We start from the raw sequence: 5803 nt of genomic DNA on the forward strand, positions 1-5803 counted from the left end.
CAAGCTTAGAGCTGATGTTCAAACCTTCAGACAGAAAGAAGGTGAATCCCTCTATGAAGCTTGGGAAAGATACAAACAGTTGACCAAAAAGTGTCCTTCTGACATGCTTTCAGAATGGACCATCCTGGATATATTCTATGATGGTTTATCTGAGCTATCAAAGATGTCACTGGACACTTCTACAGGTGGATCCATTCACCTAAAGAAAACGCCTGCAGAAGTTCAAGAACTCATTGACATGGTTGCTAATAACCAGTTCATGTACACTTATGAAAGGAGTCCTGTGAACAATGGGACGCCTATAAAGAAGGGAGTTCTTGAAGTTGATACTCTGAATGCCATATTGGCTCAGAATAAAATCATTCCTTGTTCTTCGTTTCTTCTGTTTTTCGTTTCTATGTTATGTGCTTATCTATGTTTGTGTCTTCATTACATTATCATTAGTAGTTAGTAACTTTGTCTTAAAGTTATGAATGTCCTATGAATCCATCACCTCTCTTAAATGAAAAATGTTTTAATTCAAAAGAACAAGAAGTACATGAGTTTCGAATTTATCCTTGAACTTAGCTTAATTATATTGATGTGGTGACAATGCTTCTTGTTTTCTGAATGTATGCTTGAACAGTGCATATGTCTTTTGAAGTTGTTGTTTAAGAATGTTAAATATGTTGGATCTTGAAAGAATGATGACTAGGAGACATGTTATTTGATAATCTGAAAAATCATAAAAATGATTCTTGAAGCAAGAAAAAGCAGCAAAGAACAAAGCTTGCAGAAAAAAAAATAGGCGAAAAAAAATATAGAAAGAAAAAGAAAAAGCAAGCAGAAAAAGCCAAAGCTCTTAAAATCAAGAGGCAAGAGCAAAAAGCCAATAACCCTTAAAATCAAAAGGCAAGGGCAAATAAAAAGGATCCCAAGGCTTTGAGCATCAGTGTATAGGAGGGCCTAAAGGAATAAAATCCTAGCCTAAGCGGCTAAATCAAGCTGTCCCTAACCATGTGCTTGTGGCGTGAAGGTGTCAAGTGAAAACTTGAGACTGAGCGGTTAAAGTCAAGGTCCAAAGCAAAAAAAAGAGTGTGCTTAAGAACCCTGGACACCTCTAATTGGGGACTTTAGCAAAGTTGAGTCACAATCTGAAAAGGTTCATTCAATTATGTGTCTGTGGCATTTATGTATCTGGTGGTAATACTGGAAAACAAAGTGCTTAGGGCCACGGCCAAGACTCATAAAAAGTTGTGTTCAAGAATCATCATACTGAACTAGGAGAATCAATAACACTATCTGAACTCTGAGTTCCTATAGATTCCAATCATTCTGAACTTCAATGGATAGAGTGAGATGCCAAAACTATTCAAGAGGCAAAAAGCTACAAGTCCCGCTCATTTGTGATGCTGTTGGATTCTGACCTCCCTGCACTCAAAGTGAAGTTTCTGGAGCTACAGAACTCGAAATGGCGCGCTTCCAATTGCGTTGGAAAGTAGACATCCAGGGATTTCCAGCAATATATAATAGTTCATACTTTGGCCAAGAATAGATGGCGTAAACTGGCATTCAACGCCAGCTCTCTGCCCAAATCTGGCGTCCAGCGCCAGAAAAGGATCCAAAACCAGAGTTGAACGCCCAAACTGGCACAAAAGCTGGCGTTCAACTCCAAGAAGGACCTCTACACGTGCAACACTCAAGCTCTGCCCAAGCACACACCAAGTGGGCCCCGGAAGTGGATTTATGCATCAATTACTTACTCATGTAAACCCTAGTAGCTAGTTTATTATAAATAGGACCTCTTTCTATTGTATTAGGAATCTTGGGTCTCAGTTTTAATCCATTGTTCATCTTAGGAGACTATTGATCACGTTTTAGGGGGCTGGCTATCTCGGCCATGCTTGGACCTTTCACTTATGTATTTTCAACGGTAGAGTTTCTACACTCCATAGATTAAGGTGTGGAGCTCTGCTATTCCTCAAAGATTAATGCAAAGTACTACTGTTTTCTATTCAATTCATCTGATTTCGCTTCTAAGATATCCATTCGCACCCAAGAACATGAGGAAGGTGATGATTATGTGTGACGCTCATCACCATTCTCCCCTATGAACACGTGCCTGACAAATCGAAGTTGTGAACCATGGTATTGGCACCATGTTCTTGGCGCCATTGCCAGGGGAAGAAAGAGCCATGAATTTTACATAATTAAAGTGTAATCACGATTACGCGTACCAAGTTGCTCACGTTGCCAGGGATTGTTCGAGCCTGGACATCACAATTTCGTGCACCACAACACTAGAGGAGTAATGGAGCTGAACAATGTGGATGTACTGCTAGCTCAAAATAAGATGATTACCAAGCAATTGGCTAACCTCACCAAGAAGATGGAGAGGAATCAAGTAGCAGCAATCACCACTTTAGCAGCAACTCAAGAAGGAGTGAATGAAGAAGCAGAGGGTAGTCAGGAGCAAGCCAACTACATTGGAAATTCACCTAGGCAGAACCATGACCCATACTCCAAAACGTATAATCCTGGCTGGAGGAAACACCCAAACTTTGGGTGGGGAAATCAACAAGACCAAGGCCAAGATCAGAGACGCCACAACCCCAACAACAATGCAGCTAACCAACATCCCACACAGAGATCATATTAGCACTTACCTAACAACACATCTCAACATCCATACCAAAGCCAAAATGGCCCTTCTCATCCCTCCAATCTCAACTCTCCATCATCAGAAGAAAGACTATCAAGGATTGAGACTCTACTTGAAGGCATATGTATGGAAATCCAAGATAACAAGGTGTTCAAGGAGGAGGTGCGAGCCAATATCAAAAACCAGGGAGACACCATCAAGAGGTTGGAGTTTCAAGTGGGATACCTCTCTGAGAAGATTCCCAAACCTACGACAGCTTCCCAAGTGATACAGAGAAGAACCCGAGAGGTGAAGCAAAGGAGGTAAGATGGGAAGATTGTAAGATGGTCACTATAAGTGATAAGGGTACTGAGGAAGAGCTAAACAAACATTTAAAACAACCTGGAGATACCTCAGTAGAGACACAAGAAGAGGATCACCAAGAAACCACACTTACACAGAAGGAGCTACTGAAACTCTATGCACCTTTTCCCCAAAGACTCAAGGGTGGTGTAGAAAAAAGAATATACTCAAAGTTCCTTGATATGTTTGCATCTCTCCATGTAAACATACCATTCATCAAGGCTTTCCAACAAATGCCCTCATACATTAAGTATATGAAAGAGCTGCTGACCAGGAAAAGCTCACTCAAAGGAGGGCAAACAATAGTGATGAATAAGGAGTGCAGTGCTCTCATTCAACCAGAGTTGCCTACAAAAGAAAGGACCCAGGGAGTTTTCACATCCCCTTTGCCATAGGAGAAACAATGTTTGACAAAGGACTCTGTGATCTGGGAGCAAGCATCAACTTAATGCCTTTATCTCTTATGAAGAAGCTGCAGATCAATGAGCTAATACCTACAGACGTAGTCATCAGGCTGGCTGACAAAACTCAAAAACAAGCAGTTGGTTGAAAACGTGTTGGTAAAGGTTGGGAACTACTTCCTTCCTACAGACTTTGTCATATTGGAAATGGAAGAAAGTCACATCCACCCAATCATATTGGGAAGACCGTTCCTAGCTACAGCTAGAGCGCTCATAGATGTGGAGCGAGGAGAGCTAATACTGAGGATACATGATGAACAACTCGCATTCAATGTCTTCAAACCCTCACAAGAGGCAGATCAGGAAAACAAGGAACCAAGGAAAGAGCACGACAAAGCACTGGTGGAAGAAACAAGCATTGAAGCACAGGGAATTCCTTTGGTTAATGAACAAGACAGTCAGCAGTTACCACAGCTAAAGGAAACTCAAGTGGAGCCAAAACCACCAGAATCATATGAGACCAGCAACAAAGACTCCCTAGGAAAAGAGACCACAAAGAGCAGGGCAATAGCAAAAGAAACAAAGAAGAAGGCGCCAAGGAGATGGAGAAACAAGAAGATCCCTACAGAGGATTTCTCTCCAGAGGATAAAGTGATCTCAGCCTACTTCCTAGACATCCCACCTCATCTCCCCACCATCCCATCTCAGTTACCTAAGGTTTTCATCATCAACAAAGTTCTCTCCCTAGAACATGTGGAGATCCTTGATGAAGCCAATGGATATAGGTTTACTGCAAGAGGGGAAGATCTGAAGCATTACCAACCACCCTGACAAAGGCAGAACGTCAAGCTAGTGACGCTAAAGAAGCGCTTCATGGGAGGAAACCCATGTTTTACATGCTTTTAAAGTAGTTAATAAAGCAAGGTTCATGAATTTCAAATCAACTTTGACATGCACTTGAATGAATCCTTTTATACAACATATAGTGAAGAACAAGTTTGGTGTTCAAGGAACACTAAGAGAACATAAATGTAACTCATATCATGTCACTCTTAGAGCCTCGAACAAGTCATTTACACCACATAGCCCCAAACTAAGTTTGGTGTCACCAATGTTGCATACATGGATATTTAGTTGGTTAGTTGGTTTGCACTCATGAATAGCACTTAGTAATTAGAAACAAAAATTTTTAAAAAGTAGTTACCTCACTTTTTAAATTTTGCCGCCACTTTCCACAATTTTATTAATCACATTTCTTTTATTTTGTAGGAAAATTGATGGGACAATTGAAGGAGGGTTCGGCCCCCACAAAAAGAGAGGACTATACACATGTCTTCAAGGGGATTGCGTTGGGAATTGTTGCCATGCAACATTGGAAGAAGAACACACTTGGAAACTGAACCAACCCCATCATAAAAGTGATGATCCTTGTGCCCATCCCATGCTAAACCCCATCCGTTCATCATATACCCACTCCATCAATCCACACCTTCCATTCACTCACCACCTCTCTATATAAGTGGTTCTTATTCCATACTTCCTTTCACATTCCAATTTCCATCCTTTATACCTCCCACTTTTGGCACCCAACTCTTCTTACCCCATCAAAAACACTCTCCCTCACTCCCTTCACTACACCCTATCTTAACCGGCCAAAGTCCATCACTAACCTCAACATCTTCACTTTTCAAAAAATCACTTATGGCATCATCAAGCTCCAAGGGGCAAAAGAGAAAGAAACCGGTTGAGAGCAGCCCTTTTGATGAAGGGAAATTCAAAACTGCATTCCATGAACTTGAATTTGAATAGATAAAGCTCAAAAAGATATTGCCTGAGTTAACATTCCAGTTCAACGAGGATGAATGCCCACAGATTCGAGAGAAGATTGAACAAAGGGGTTGGCAAAGGCTCACAAACCCAGAAGCAAAGATAAATGCAAACCTCATCAAAGAATTCTATGCAAATGTGGTCAGAGAAGACAAAACCAAGGCCCCCACCTTCAAAAGTTATGTGAGAGGAACAGAGGTAGATTTCAGCCCCAATGCCATAACAAGGACTCTTCAGCTGAAATCGCCACATTTTGATGAGCCCAATTATCATGTGAGAATAAGTAATGGCCCCGACAATGATGAACTTGAAGAAATTATGAACGACATGTGTGTTATAGGATCTGACTGGGAAAGGTATTCGGATAGAAGACCCCGGTTCATCAGGAGAGGAGACCTCATCCCGAAAGCCAAGGGATGGTTTGAGCTTGTGAGGAGATCTATCCTCCCAGCTGCAAACAATTCTGAGGTCAACATTACTCGAGCTACTATGGTAAATTGCTTAGTGAAGGGTGGAGGCATCAATGTGCATGAAATTATAGCTGAGGGGATTCAAGAATCAGCCGAGAAGAATGATCCAGGTGCTAGACTTT

The sequence above is a fragment of the Arachis ipaensis genome, chromosome B08 (genome assembly GCF_000816755.2).
Source record: "Arachis ipaensis cultivar K30076 chromosome B08, Araip1.1, whole genome shotgun sequence".
NCBI lineage: Eukaryota > Viridiplantae > Streptophyta > Magnoliopsida > Fabales > Fabaceae > Arachis > Arachis ipaensis.